The following is a 15,851-nucleotide window of genomic DNA, read 5'->3' as shown; positions in this document are numbered from 1 at the left end:
CAATCTTAAATCTTCACTCTATTCAAAATACAAGAGAAAGTGATGCATTTCCTTGAAATTTTTATTCAAAAGACATAAAGAACAAAAACTTTTGCCTATAAATTGCTAATGCTACCCACTTATATGAAAACTGTTAAGGCCAATGTGTGACCCACCTACCACTGGCACACATCACAAACTAACCACTTCCTATTACCAGGTTTAATTGTAAATAAATAAATGTATATAAACATGTAACTGTACATATTTGCACGGTGGTGTGGTGGTTAGCGCTACTGCCTCACAGTTAGAATGACATCTAGAAGGTCTGGGTTTGATTCCACCTTGGCACGGGCCTCTCTCTCTCTCTCTCTTTGTGTGGAGTTTGCATGTTCTCCCTGTGTCTGTGTGGGTTTCCTCCCACAGTCCAAAGACATGCCATTACTGGTTAGGTTAATTGGTGACTCTAAATTGTGTGGATGGTTGTCTGTCTCTCTGTGTTGGCCCCTGTGACCCTGAACTGGATAAGAGGGTGGACGGATGGAGTATAAAGATAAATAAATCTATTAGCAATATATTATATATATAGCAGCAATTCAGAACGAGCATTTTATACACGTGGCACAGCAGCAGTGTCCTCGTTCATGAGTGTATTTAGATCTGGTAACAAAGCTACTTTCTCAGTGAAGTCCTCATGGCATTACATGCTGCAGATTCTTCATATCAGACTGGTTTCCTGTCACACACAAAGATCCCAAGTGGAGAGAAACCATATGGAAGTCAATTCAATTCAATTAAGTTCAATTTTATTTATATAGTGCCAAATCACAACAAACAGTCGCCTCAAGGCCCTTTGTATTGTGGGTAAAGACCCTGCAATAGTACAGAGAAAACCCAACCCCCTATGAGCAAGCACTTGGCGACAGTGGGAAGAAAAAAATCCCTTTTAACAGGAAGAAACGTCTGGCAGAATCAGGCTCAGGGAGGGGCAGTCATCTGCCACAACTGGTTGGGCTGAGGGAAGAGAAAAACGACATGCTGTGGAAGAGAGCCAGAGATTAATAACAATTAATGATTAAATGCAGAGTGGAGTATAAACAAAGTAAATAAGGTGAATGAAAAGAAACAGTGCATCATGGGAACCCCCCAGCAGCCTAGGCCTATAGCAGCATAACTAAGGGTCACCTGATCCAGCCCTAACTATAAGCTTGATCAAAAAAGGAAAGTTTTAAGTCTAATCTTAAAAATAGAGAGGGTGTCTGTCTCCCGAATCCAAGCTGGGAGCTGGTTCCACAGAAGAGGGGCCTGAAAGCTGAAGGCTCTGCCTCCCATTCTACTCTTAAGTATCCTAGGAACCACAAGTAAGCCAGCAGTCTGAGAGTGAAGTGCTCTATTTGGGTGATATGGTACTATAAGGTCTTTGAGATAGCATCACTCTGAGAAAGGATGTTTCTAATTTTAGAAATATTGCGCAAATGCAAAAAAGTGGTCCTACATATGTGCATTGAAGGACATATCCTGGTCAAAAATGACTCCAAGATTTCTCACAGTGTTACTGGAGGCCAAAGTAATGCCATCCAGAGTATCTGGTTTGACACCATGTTTCTAAGATTTGTGGGGCCAAGTACAAGAATTTCAGTTTTATCTGAATTTAGAAGCAGGAAATTAGAAGTCATCCATGCCTTTATGTCTTTAAGACATTCCTGCAGTTTAAGCTGAGTATCATCTGCATAACAATGAAAATTGATGCAATGCTTTCTAATAATACTGCCTAAGGGAAGCATGTATAATGTAAATGGAATTGGTCCTAGGACAGAATCCTGTGGAACGCCATAACTAACCTTAGTGTCTGAAGAAGACTCCCCATTTACATGAACAAATTGGATTCATACAACACTTTTGTTACAATTTTATTTCTGCCAACGTATACCGTGAGAGTTAATCTACAGAAATAATCATTTTCAATTGTTATTTTATTTTAAGGAGAGTACCTTAGTCTACACCAGTGGTTCTCAAATAGTGGGGCGCGCCCCGGTGCGATACCTGGGGGGGCGCGTGTGACCCTGGGGAACAGGCTTTTTTTTTTGGGCCGTACTAGTATAAAGTGTAATTGCGCATCCACTACAGTAGGCGGCAGTGGCGCTGTCATTGTTACAACAGGTTTGCCTTGGTTAGCAGTGTTGAGTCAACAGAAAGCTCCGACTGCGTTCTGTCTATAGCCTCTGTTATTCAACATAACAACCCCCAACATGAAAAAGTTTTTAACAGGGATGAAAAGAAAAGCGGAGAGAGACAAAGATAATGAGACAAAAGAAAGTCACCCGAAAGCTAAGACGAGGAAATACAACGAAGCGTATTTAGCACTTGGCTTCACTGTCACTACAGTTGGAGAAGAGGAAAGACCGGTGTGTTTGCTGTGTCTAAAAATGCTCGCAGCGGACAGCATGAAGCCAAATAAATTAGCGCGTCACTTAAATACGTTACACTCCAATCACGCCGGTAAGCCGCTAGAGTTTTTTCAGCGAAAACGTGCTGAATATTGCCAACAGTCATCCTGCTTTGTGAAGGCTACTTCAGTAAACCATCGAGCGCTGTTAGCATCATATAAGGTGGCGTACCAAATTGCGCAGTGCAAAAAGCCCCACACCATAGCAGAGGAGCTGATACTGCCTGCAGCATTAGACATGTTCTCTGTCATGCTGGACGCCGCCAGTGCAGCAAAACTAAAAATTATCCCTCTGTCCAATGACACTGTCGCCAGACGTATAGATGACATTGCTAACGATCTTCAAGAACAGCTGGTAGATAAACTCAAAGACAAACGTTTTGCCTTACAATTTGATGAAGCAACTGACAGCAACAAAGGCTGTCTGTTTATTGCTTATGTATGTTTTGACTTGTCAAACTCCCTGTGTGAGGATCTACTTTTTGTAAATATGTCAGAGACAGAGCCACAGCTGAAGAGCTATTCAAAATTCTGGACTCCTTTTTGACTGAGAATGGGCTAAAGTGGGAGAACTGCATTGGTGTTTGCAGTGATGGTGCACAAACCATGGCAGGGAAGAGAAAAGGACTTAGGGCACTCATCAAGACAGCTCACCTCATGCTGAGTGGACACACTGTATTATACACAGAGAAGCACTTGCATCCAGGCAACTTTCCCCTGAATTAAGTGAGGTTATGACTGACATCATAGGTGTAGTCAATTTTATAAAGACTAGACCACTAAAAACAAGAGTCTTCTCTGCCATCTGTAAGGAGATGGGAGCCGAACATCAAGCTGTGCTCTATCACAGTGAAGCAAGGTGGTTGTCACGAGGAAAAGTCTTGTCCCGAGTTTTGGAGCTCAGAGAGCAAATAAGAGTGTTTTTGGAGCAGGAGCACAAGTATGAAGTGGCAGAAAAATTTTGTGATGAGAACTTCCTGGGAAAACTGGCCTACCTGAGTGACATATTTGGAAAGCTAAATGAACTGAATCTACAGCTTCAAGGGAAAGATAAACACCTCCCTCAGGTCACAGACAAGATTAGCTCTTTCACCCGAAAGCTTGCAATGTGGGGCAGGCAACTTGATGAAGGAAACACCGATTCATTTGAGAACCTGCATGAATTTGTGGACACTAATGTGAAATATGCTGCTTAATGTGATTCCACACATTAAGCAGCATATTTCTTCACTGATTGGATTCTTTAAAAAGTACTTCCCTGAAAACAGTTCCCAGTATGACTGGGTGAGAGACCCTTTCAGTGCACCAGCTCCAACTGGTTTCAGCTCTGCAGAAGAGGAGCAGTTCATTGACATGACGTCTGACTCCACATTGAGACTGAGGTTCACATCACAGACACTCAGTGCATTCTGGCTGAGTGTAGAGAGGCAGTATCCACTCTTAGGGGAGAAAGCTATAAGCATTCTGCTTCCTTTTTCAACATCTTACCTTTGTGAGATTGGCTTCTCTGCTGTTGCTGCACTGAAGACTAAGTACAGGTCCCAGCTAAACATTGAGCAGGAGCTGAGAGTTGCACTATCATGCTTCGAAAAGCTGTGCACTGCAAAACGTGCTCATTGTAGCCATTAAACCTGACTTCCTCCTCATTTTGATCAAAAAAAGAAAGAAAAAATTAGCACAAATTGTTTAATTCATTTTTGTTTTGTAGGTTCAAGTGTTTTATATATTGTGCTCCTGAGTTAATGTTGCTGAACTGAATATAAATTAGTTATTATTTTTTTAGTTTTTGTAGTTTATTAGTTATTATAATTATTAAATATTATTTATTGATTTGATTTAATTTTGCAATGGTGCAATTAGTTGGTCAAACATGTTTACAGTTTAAACAAGGATTTATTTATTTTTAATTTCAGGCAATGATGCACTTAAAATCTTTTCTGTTGCAGACTTAAAACATGATTTAATAAAGTTATTCTTTGTAAGTTTGACCATATGTCTTTCTTTCTTTTTTTTCTTTAATGTTAATAAGGATAAAATGTTATGCAGAGATGGATAGTCACGGTGGGGAGTGGGGGGCGCGAATAGTTTTCTTCTTGCTAGGGGGGGCGTAACAGAAAATAATTGAGAAGCACTGGTCTACACAAACCTAGTATTTATCAATTTAATGTCTCAAATTGCTATGAGCCGCCACTTTACGGGCCAACATATGTCTTCTCAGATATGAGCCTCTGCGGGGCTGACTCTAAGTCTGAAATGATTATGAGCCATCGTTTTAATGGACGACTGAGTCTGAAACGATTATGAGCCATCGTTTTAATGGCCGTCTGAGTTTGACACGATTCTAAGCCATCGTTTTAATGGCCGACTGAGTCTGAAACGATTATGAGCCATCGTTTTAATGGCCGACTGAGTCCGAAACGATTATGAGCCATCGTTTTAATGGCCGACTTTTAGTCTGAAACGATTATGAGCCATCGTTTTAATGGCCGACTGAGTTTGACACGATTCTAAGCCATCGTTTTAATGGCCGACTGAGTCTGAAACGATTATGAGCCATCGTTTTAATGGCTGACTGAGTCTGAAACGATTATGAGCCATCGTTTTAATGGCCGACTTTTAGTCTGAAACGATTATGAGCCATCGTTTTAATGGCCGACTGAGTCTGAAACGCTTATGAGCCATCGTTTTAATGGCCGACTGAGTCCGAAACGATTATGAGCCATCGTTTTAATGGCCAACGTATACATCTACTCAGATATGAGCCTCTGCGGGGCCGACATAAATATCAACAATACTTATTACCCTGAACAACTTATTTTGCCATCTCTCATGGTATAAAAGCCAATTCTCACACACCATTTTTCATGCTGTGGATATTAGGAGTTATCTCTATTCAATAGAAACTTTTCCAGTCACTTCTCCTTTAAACACATTAAAAAAAAGTATACTGTCATAATATATTCAGAGCTTGGAGTCTCATACACAAAACATACTGCACCATTATCCATTCTACTCAGTCACTTTAACAGAGTCACTTCAAAAATTGTCTTTCAACCACCCATTTTGAATAAACGTTAAACCACAGACAACTAAGTGAAATCAAGAGATCTCTCACCGTTGCTCTGTATTCAAAATGGGGCACACTGGTGTTGGAGCTTGGAGCTCGCAGCTTGCAGCCACTCAGGAAGGCAAAGATGGAGACTGGTCTGTGAGAGACCATGCTAGCATTAGCATAAGCAGCGACAGGGGGTGCTAGCGAAGATTTTATCAAGCAATTAACTGGTCTTGCAGCTCGGTTTCTTGCTGACAACCAATACAGCCCAGGATTCTCAGCGAACAGGTGAACTTGCAGTAGCCACCTATTACCAAGGTTTGATGTGTGAATCACTTTTTCACTGTCTAATTAGTGCTGCCTTCACTCCTGTGCTCGAAGTCGAAGTCCTGTGGAAAAGGATCCTGCCTAAGCTTCACCCTCGGGTAGACGGGCTGAACATAACATATGTGGTCCCTGATTGGCTGGGGCCATGTGAAGTAAGGGTGCTTTCATGTCCAGTAGGACATCCCAGACTTCACTGATGTGACTGATTAAAATAAATAAATCAACACTCCCTCTCTCGTTTTCATTTATTTGTCAAGTTCGGAACCTGGGTTACACCCTCCCCTCCTGAACTCATGCACGTTCCCATGCATGGTAGATGGCTAAATGATGATCACTCGGGGGGATAGAGAAGGGGTATGAACAGATTCTTTACCAGCACCTTCGAAATCTTCCCAAGCTTTGGAGAGTCCTTGGAAAAATGACTTCACTGCAGTGATTAAGGGATAGTCGAACCGTTTTGGTGGCTGACGGTTTCTCTCAGATCTCCTGGCAGAATCATGCATATCTGTTTTTCTTCTTGCCTCCTCTGCATCAACCAGGACTGTCTTATCCTTCGCAGATTCTGCACAGTTTCCGAGTTTGCTGGACTCTCGACAGGATGAGGGCCTGGAGGTTCAACATGCCGTGTATCTTGTACACTAGTCGACAATAGGTTAGTTTCCACAGGATTTCCACAGACTGTGGGGACAGGGGAATTTGTATAAATTGGAATGAGCACATCATCTCCTTCATCTGAGGAGCTTTCCTCCTCTACAGCAGGATTAGCACAGGTTCCTGGCTTGTGAGGTAGTGGATTTCAGACAGGTTCACTGCGTTCCTCCACGGGCAAGTATCCACATGGAAGTAACAGGTTCTAAAGGGACCGTCCCTGTTTTCTGGCTTGACTGTGTAAACTGGGAGAGCGCCTGCTCTTCTCACCACTACATGCACAGTAGTTTCCCATTTGTCTGAAAGTTTATGTTTCCCTCGGATGCGGACATTTCTAACCAGTACTCGATGTCCAGCTTCCAAATCTGAGGCTGTTACATGTCTATCGTACCGTGCTTTGTTCTTTTGAGCTATTTTAGCAGCCTGGTCCATAGCTATCTTGTAGCTTTCTTTGAGACGTGACTTGAGGTTTCTCACATACTCGGAGTGAGATGAATGCTGACTCTCGTTTACTGGCAAGTTGAATGCAAGGTAAACTGGCAGACGAGGTTGGCGACCAAACATCAGTTCGTATGGGGTGAAACCAGTTACCTCATTCCTGGTGTAATTATAGGCATGGACAAGAGGTCTTACATGGTCACGCCAATGACATTTATCTTGATTTTGAAGAGTGCCTAACATGTCAAGCAGGGTGCGATTAAATCACTCCACAGGGTTTCCTCTTGTGAAACCCTGTGGTGATATGGGGTTGTCCTAACCTTGTGGATACTGGCAACACGACAAAGTTCCTTGATTGTTCGGGACTCGAAATCTGGCCCCTAGTCACTATGTAGCTTTTCTGGGATACCATAGTGTACCATGAAATTTTTCCACAGACACTTTGCTACTGTGCGGGCCTTTTGGTTGGGTGTTGGGATGGCAACTGCAAATTTGGTGAAGTGATCTGTGATCACAGGAATATCCTTGGTTCCACTTTTGTCGGCTTCCAGGGACAGGAAATCCATGCAGAGGAGTTCAAGGGGTCTGGTCGTACTAATATTCACCAAGGGTTTCAGGTTGTGCTTTCCTCCACACACACCTGCCACATGTCCTCACTTTCTTCTCTACATCCACACCCATCCTTGGCCAATAGGACCTGGTCCTCACGAGATCCATTGTGCAGTCGACTCCCATATGACCCATGTGGTCATGCAGGCTGGTGAGGACTGTGTGACGAAGCTCTGATGAAAGTACAAGCTAGTAAGTTATCTGAGACCTTACTTGACATCGTCTATACAAAACGTTGTTCAGAAGCTCAAGATGGTGAAGTTCTCGGAGAGGGAGCGGGAGATCAGGAAGTTGATCCCGCAATGTGGGAGGTGGTGTGCTCCCATGCTCCATCTGGGAAATGACATGTTTTATGCATTCATCAGCTCTTTGCTTATCTGCCAGTTCTGTCTCAGACAGGTGGGGATGGCTGGCATACCCCCAAACCTTTCTTCCTGTCCATAGCTGTCAGGTACAGCACTAGGGGACATGGCAAGAGTCTCCACTAAAGCAACACAGTCTGTCTTCTCCTCTTCCCCATCATCAGGACTGACGTAGATAAACTGCCTCTCACAAATTGCTCTCACAACTGACTGATCCACTGCATCGATGCTCTTTGGATCAGAGAGGTGATCATGCGTGACCTGTTGAATACGCTCTCTTTCTTTTTCAGATTTTAAATCATCTGCCAGTACTCCATGGGGTCTTCGAGATAACCCATCTGCATCTCCATTCTATTTCCCTGGATGACAGAGGAGTTTGAATGAGAACGTGGATAGCGCCGATAGCCATCGATAGCTGGTCGCGTCAAGTTTTGCAGAGGTCAGGATGTAAGTCAGTGGATTGCTATCTGTTATGACAGTTAAGTGGTTGCCGTAAAGATAATCACTGAACTTCTCTGTCACTGACCACTTGAGCGCCAAAAACTCCAACTTGTGTGCTGGATAGCGACTCTCACTTCGAGACAACCCTCTGCTTGCATAGCCTATAACTCGAAGTTGGCCCTCTTGTTCCTGATATAACACCGCTCCCAGGCCAGTGGTGCTGGCATCAGTGTGCAATATATAAGGCTTCTGGGGGTTGGCAAAGGCTAATACTGGGGCGGTGGTGAGGCTCTGAATGACTGTCTCGAAAGCCTGCTGGCAACCTGGCGTCCAGCGACTTCCAGAAGGCTCCTTTGTGTTATGGTATTGGTCTGTTTTCTGTGTTACACCTACTGGTTTCCCCCTTTATTTCTTGTGGTGAGGTGGGTAACCAGAGGTTAAGTTGTAGAGAGGTTTTCCAATATTAGAATAACCCTTAACGAATCGCCTATAGTACCCAGCAAAACTGAGGAAGGATATCAACTCTCATAGGTTCTAGGGAACAGGCCATGTTCTAAGAGCTGAAATCTTCTCTGGATCAGTCTCAGTACTATTTCTGGAGACTACATGACCCAGGTAGTGGACTGATGTCTGGAAGAAGATACATTTTTCTGGGGATAATTTCAACCCAAACTCTCTTAGACGAGTGAGCACCCTCATAAGCCTTTCCTCACGCTCCTCAAGAGTTTTGGAGAATACTATCACATCATCAAGGAACACCAGCACATCCTTCAAATGCATGTCCCCATGCACCTTTCCATAAATCTTTGGAATGTGCTGGGAGCATTACTAACACCTTGGGGCATCCTGTCTTTGGTCTGTCTACTTCTTCGACCTCGATCTGGTAGTGTAACTATTTCCTGGTCAATCATTGAGTCCACACTTAATACTGATGTTAATGAAGTTTATTTATTCTTCATTATGAACTCATCTTTAAAGAAACCGTGAAAACTGAAATGAAATAAAAAATTTCAATGAATCCTTTTATAACAGACAGATAATCTCCACATATTCAAATATATTGTTCACTACAATAGCCATGTATAAGAATTCAAGTTGTAAACAAACACTGTTAGCTTAACAAGCAATTATGAAGGTCTGACTCGTGAATAATGACAACAGAATATCTCAGACAGTAAACAACTAGCATTCTATGAGGAGTGTGTGCTAATACACCAACAGCCTAGCGCAGGCTCATACTCAATAACATACAACATACAATCGTTGTGCAAATCCGCGTTTCACACCACAACTCCGTAAATGTGTCATCTAAGAAAAGAACAAAGGAACATCGTTTTACCGTGTGTGCCCTTGACCAGTTGTAGAATGGCAATCTTTCTCTGTCTTACTCTTTTCTCTTCTCTCTTTTGCTCGTGTCTCTCCGTTCCATATTTCCGCGCTCTGCTCTGTTGTGCGCCTGACGGGCCACTACTTCCAGTTTAACGATGTCAAAATTAAAGAACAGTAAATAACAGAATGCATTCAAACTACAAGCTTATGGTACAGGTAGTACCCTGACTTTAAGTCGAGTACAGAGAACCATTGGGAGCCATGGAGAGCTGAAAACGTGTCCTCCAGCTTTGGAAGGTTGTATGCATCTTTTATAGTCTGGAGATTCAGATGCCTGTAATCGATGCACAGCCGTACTTGGCCGTTCTTTTTCCGGACTACCACTATGGGTGACGCAAATGGTGACTCTGACTCTCCTGCATCAAGGAGCTCTTGATTGTGCCTTTGGACAGCCTCAATGTCCTGTGGGTGTATTGGTCGAGCATGCAGTTTGAAAGGGGTTTTGTCTGTGAGTTTTATGTGATGTCTTACTTTATCTGTTCGTCCAAAGTCCAGGTCATGCTGCGCAAAGACATCAGGCATCCTGCTGAGCTACTTAGTGATGCGTTCCTTCCATTCAAGTGGGACTGGGGAATCACCAAAATTCAAATGTAAGGTGGACTCTTGAGATGACTGAGTCTTTGAAGATCTTTGGAGGGGTTCTGATTGCTTGACTATGCTATGTTCTTTTAATCGGACTGTCTGATAAGCACCAATCTCTGCAATAGTGGTTTTTGCAGGGATGATAATGTCATGGTCTGACTCATTGCTTTTGACAACTGGCAGCTTATGGAGCCGTAGTGTAGGGAAGTTAGCTAAACCAGCTTTGACTAGCAACCCGCCTGACAAGGGGGATGATGATGGGTACTCAATGATAACTGATTTTACGCCTTGAAGGCCCCTGTCCAGCGCAACCCCTCCACCACTACAGTTTGACCAGCTGGAATGACTTGAGGACTCCTGCCTTGCATTTTCACCACTCCCTGATGGTCACTACTTGCTTGCTTCCATCTCAACTCAATAACTTTGAAGACTGCTTTGTAGCCATGTGGGAGAGGTCAACGATTTTTCCCACCAGTCTCACAGTGGATGTCAAACAACACATCTAGAGTGTTTGTGCCTATTATCATAAGGGACTGCAAAGTGTCAGGGACAACCAAGGCAAGTGTATTTACATCTACTGCGTCCCCTGTAAAGTCTCTAGGAAAAGTTATGGTCATTTCTATGTAGCCAAAGTAAGGCACTGTCACGGGGTAGCCCGTGGCCTGTAAGACTAAATGTGTTAATGGCCGACAACAGACTGCAATGACTTCTAATAGTATAACATCGTGCTGGCAAACTAGAGGTTGTTCAGTGGTAAATGGGAGGCCAACACTACATTGGTCCAGTCCTTCATTGGTTTACTTTAATTTCAGTTTGATTCAATAGTATGCAAGTTTTTGGTATTTATCTCTTAGCATAATCATTCTCATTATTTCCATGTCATAGAAAAATAAAATACAATGGGCCCATATATTCAAAACCATTTATTAGCACCAAGTCAAGTCATGTCAATATTACCAAATGTTTGTTGAATGCTCTGTTCCATGCTGCCACCATCTTGGAGATCTGGACTGCCAAACAGGATGCGGAAGGTTCCAAATCTTTTTATAGTAAGGGGAGACTGGGAGCTCACTATGTCAGTAAGAATGCAGAGGGTGAATTTTCTTTTCTTTTCTTGTGAAATAGTCTTTGGTACACAGGAAACCAACTAATGTTTTGATGACCTTGTGTCAGAGCTTAAAGGAGGTAATTGGAAAATTGTGTTTGCTCATAGGTAGAAAATCACTAATTGGGAGACTTAATTGATTTTTTGTGTGGTTTATTCTGGGGAGGGGCTTAGGCTTTATAAGCCAGAGTTAATGCTCCTGAGGAGGAAGAGAGAGGAAGGCATAGCAGGCCTAGTGTGTTGGCTTGAGCCCAGTAGCCATGGGCTTAGCCTTTGGATTTCTTTGGTTTAGTTAACTTTTGAATTCTTTTGAACAGTTTTAAGTTTGTTTTCTATAGTTTTTGTATCTCTTTTTTTGGTCATATCACCATCCTGACCCTCCTTGTAAATAGCACTTGTAAATAAATTGCACATCGGGTGAAGAGAATTCCAGCCTCCAAGTGTGTTTCCTCAACTGCAGCTGTGGCATTACTACAGGCACTAACTGTCCATTTGCACCCTCTACTTCTAAGAGGTCATTGAGAGGCTTAACCTTCTGCTCTGAAAGGTGCTGCTTGTAAAATGACTCAGGTACAATTGTAACTTGTGAGCCTGAGTCAAGAAGGCAGTTAACTTCTTGGCCCATCACATTCACTTGAGCGGTGCTTCTAGTGCCAACCAGCTGCTTAGGAAGTCGTAAAGACTGGCTCTGACTTGAATGCTTTGAGCTGACACATGCAGGAATTTTAGCATTTGCTGCTACTGTGTTCGTTTTTCCTCTTTTGTTGGGGGTCTCATTTTCACTGATTACATCTGAGGGACGTTGCTGGCTCTCTTCAGCTCCTGTTTGTCCCTCAACCGGAGCTGTTAGCCGTTTAAAGCTAAGATAGGTCTAATTTGTGTTTCTCACCTGCTGTTTTTCCTCCAGCTGCTTCTTCTTTTCTGCCACCAAGATGAGACTGGCAGGGTCAGTGCAGTAGGAAGCAATGTGGCTATCTTCGCCACAGTTGAAACAGTACCAGGGACTGGGCTTATGTGTCTGCGTCTTGTTAGTCTGTCTTTGCGTGTCCATATCTGTGTTGGTTTGCGTTGACATTCGGTTCGGAGGCTTCCATCCAGATCCCTTACTGCCAGCTCCTTTTGTCTTTTTCTGTGACATGAATGTAGTTAGCTGACTCTGCAGACTAACTATCTGCTTTCTCAGATCCTCTATGACAATGAGATTACTCTCATGTCTGTCCTCCTATTCACAGGCATACGAACCATGGGACTGCAGTTGAGCTCTTTGCCTTGTGATGCCAATATGTTTCTTCATATGACTGGTCTTTGCTTGCTGTCGATCTTCCTCAGAACGAATCATTAATAGGAGGTCTGCAAATGAGGGTTTGGCTGCCGTTCTTTCGTTCAAGCTGCAGGTCACTGAGCAGGGTGTTATCCCAACAACCCCTGCAGAACTGTTTAAGGAGGTGTTTGTCTACCTCTTCCTGTGGAACTCCACCCCTTTTTGCGGCTCTGTCTAATGCCAGTTTCAGCCGCTGAAGGTAAGTGGATGATTTCTCGCCTGGGTCTTGGAGGGTGTTCAGGAATTGAGCAAAAAGCTCCTCTCCATCTTCCACAGTGCCAAAAGCCAAATCTAAAAGCTGTAGGTATCTGACGGGGGAAGGGGGGGGGGGGGACTCAGGCCGTAAGCCCTTAACTACATCTGCTGCAGGTAGGAGTAAGCTTTCAAGAATTTTTCTGGATATTTGTAGGGGAGACACAGTAGGGTCACTTCGCAACAGCTCAATGTACGTGCACCATGTGTTATAGTCGGCTTCATTACTGGGCCTGGGAACCTTTCCGGAGAAGGATCGGATCCTGACTAGAGATCGCACCTGTGGGAGAACATCTTGTTTCCGTATAATATGCTTGACCACAACCTTCTGAATATCAGATGGATTTATGTCACTTGCTGAAAGGGATGATACTCTCCCTCCCTCATTGGGACGGACGGGGTCAGTGGCAGCTTCACCACTGCCACTTCATGTGACATCTGAGAATGAAATATGAGGCTGTTGCTCCTTAAGATCCGGTGAGGATAAGACAGTGGTCTCAACATGTGTGGGGGACGATTCCTCTGTGGTGGGCTGCATGGCTCTGACGTTTTCCCCAATCTGTGACATCATCTCTTTCAATACTTCACTGTAGTCTTTGCCACTCAACTTAGATAGTTCCTTGAGCTCAGCCAAGTAGGTGTTAGTGACATTATGTCCGATCTTAGTAGCATACACACTACTTAAGGCTTTTATTTCATATTCTTGTATCCCCCGGCTTGCTGCCTGCATGACGGAGTTTTCACCAGTGGACAAGAGGTAGTTTCCCTGCGCCTTCGGGCTGGGGAATGGGTCCTGTTTGCGCTTATGTGCCAAATGACAGTTCAGAGTACCCACCCTTTTTGGAGTCGCTGGGGGGGGGGGGGTGCTCGAGTGTTCCATCCATAGTCTTGCTGGGAGACTTCAATGCTCACATGGGCAAAGACAGTGAGACCTGGAGGGGCGTGATTGGGAGGAACGGCCTGCCCGATCTGAACCTGAATGGTGTTTTGTCATTGGACTTCTGTGCAAATCAGTTTGTCCATAACGAACACCATGTTTGAACATAAGGATGTCCATAAGTGCACATGGCACCAGGACACCCTAGGTCGCAGGTCGATGATCGATTTTGTAATCATATCATCAGATCTGCGGCCATATGTTCTGGACACTCGGGTGAAGAGAGGAGCTGAGCTGTCAACTGATCACCACCTGGTGGTGAGCTGGATCAGGTGGCGGGGGAAGATGCTGGACAGACCTGGCTCACCTAAACATATTGTGAGGGTGCGCTGGGAACACCTGGCAGAAGCCCCAGTCTGGGAGATCTTCAACTCCCACCTCCGGCAGAACTTCGACAGCATTTTGAGGGAGACTGAGGACATCGAGTTCGAATGGACCATGTTCCGCACCTCCATTGTTGAGACTGCTGCTCAGAGCTGTGGCTGCAAGGTGGTTGGTGCCTGTTGTGGTGGTAACCCCCGAACCAGATGGTGGTCACCTGAGGTGAAGGGAGCCATCAAGCTAAAGAAGGAGTCCTATCAGGCTTGTTAGCCTGTGGGACTCCGGAGGCAGCTGACAGGTATCGGCAGGCCAAGCAGAATGCAGCTCGGGCAGTGGCCGAAGCAAAAACTCGAGTGTGGGAGGAGTTTGGTGAGGCTATGAAAAAGACCTTGGGATGGCATCGAAGTGATTCTGGCAAACCGTCATGCGACTCAGGAGGGGAAAGCAGTGCTCCACTCACACAGTTTATAGTGCGGGTGGGGTTCTGCTGACTTCAACTGAGGCTATAGTCAGAGGGTGGTGGAAGGAATACTTCAAGGACCTCCTGAATCCCACTGACATGCCTTCTGTAGTGGAAACAGAGTCTGGGGACGAGGGAGATGACTTGCCCATCACTGGGGGTGAAGTCACTGAGGCAGTTAAACAACTCCTTGGTGGCAGGGCCCCTGGGGTGAACGAGATTCGCCCTGAGTTCCTGAAGGCTCTGGATGTTGTAGGGCTGTCTTGGTTGACACGCCTCTGCAACATCGCGTGGAGATCTGGGGCAGTGCCATTGGATTGGCAGACTGGGGTGGTGGTCCCCATCTTTAAGAAGGGAGACCGGAGGGTGTGCTCCAACTTTTGGGGGATCACACTCCTCAGCCTCCCTGGTAAGGTCTATGCCAGGGTGCTGGAAAGGCGGGTCCGATCGTTAGTCGATCCTTGGATCCAGGAGGAACAATGCGGTTTTCGTCTTGGTCGCCAATTGCTGGACCAGCTCTTTATCCTCTCAAGGATATTTGAGTGGGCGTGGGAGTTTGCCCAACCAGTCTACATGTGCTTTGTGGACTTGGAGAAGGCATTCAACTGTGTCCCTTGGGGTATCCTGTGGGAGGTCCTGCAGGAGTATGGGGTGTCTGGCCCGTTGTTGCGGGCCATTCAGTCTCTGTACAACCGCAGTGAGAGCTTGGTCCGTATAGCCGGTAATAAGTCAGATTCGTTTCCTGTGGGTGTTGGATTCCATCAGGGCTGCCCTTTGTCACCGATTCTGTTCATAATTTTTTATGGACAGAATTTCTAGGCGTAGCCAGGTGGCGGAAGGCTTCTTTTTTGGTGGCCTCAGAGTCTCATCTCTGTTCTTTGCAAATGATGCAGTCCTGTTGGCTTCATCGGGGGTGGCCTCCAGCTTGCAGTGGAACGGTTCGCAGCCAAGTGTGAAGCAGCTGGCATGAGAATCAGCACCTCTAAGTCTGAGGCCATGGTCCTCAGCTGGAAAAGGGTGGAGTGCCCTCTTCGGTCAGGGACGAGTTCTTGCCCCAAGTGGAGGAGTTCAAGTATCTCGGGGTCTTGTTCACGAGTGACGGGAGAAGGGAGCGGGAGATAGACAGAAGGACAGAAGGATTGGGGCTGCTTCTGCAGTGATGCGGATGCTGCACCGGTCTGT

General features: G+C 44.9%; 1 protein-coding gene across 3 annotated transcripts in view; it reads right to left on the bottom strand.

The window, feature by feature from the left end:
- Window positions 1-5,885, bottom strand: part of LOC115789958 (TRPM8 channel-associated factor homolog) — a 29,631-nt gene extending 23,746 nt beyond the window's left edge. For 2 of the 3 annotated variants that reach the window (XM_030743558.1, XM_030743560.1), the window contains exons 1-2: window positions 5,541-5,885; window positions 3,914-4,067 (exon numbers count right to left, since the gene is read on the bottom strand). The gene's annotated coding sequence lies outside the window, so the exon portion shown is untranslated. The remainder of the gene's footprint in view (window positions 1-3,913; window positions 4,068-5,540) is intronic. The other variant, XM_030743559.1, reaches the window with a different exon arrangement.
- Between the last annotated feature and the right edge of the window lie 9,966 nt (window positions 5,886-15,851).

Source organism: Archocentrus centrarchus, chromosome 13 (genome assembly GCF_007364275.1).
Source record: "Archocentrus centrarchus isolate MPI-CPG fArcCen1 chromosome 13, fArcCen1, whole genome shotgun sequence".
NCBI lineage: Eukaryota > Metazoa > Chordata > Actinopteri > Cichliformes > Cichlidae > Archocentrus > Archocentrus centrarchus.
The sequence above is the reverse complement of the archived record's forward strand: the minus strand, read 5'-3'. Positions and strand labels throughout refer to the sequence as shown.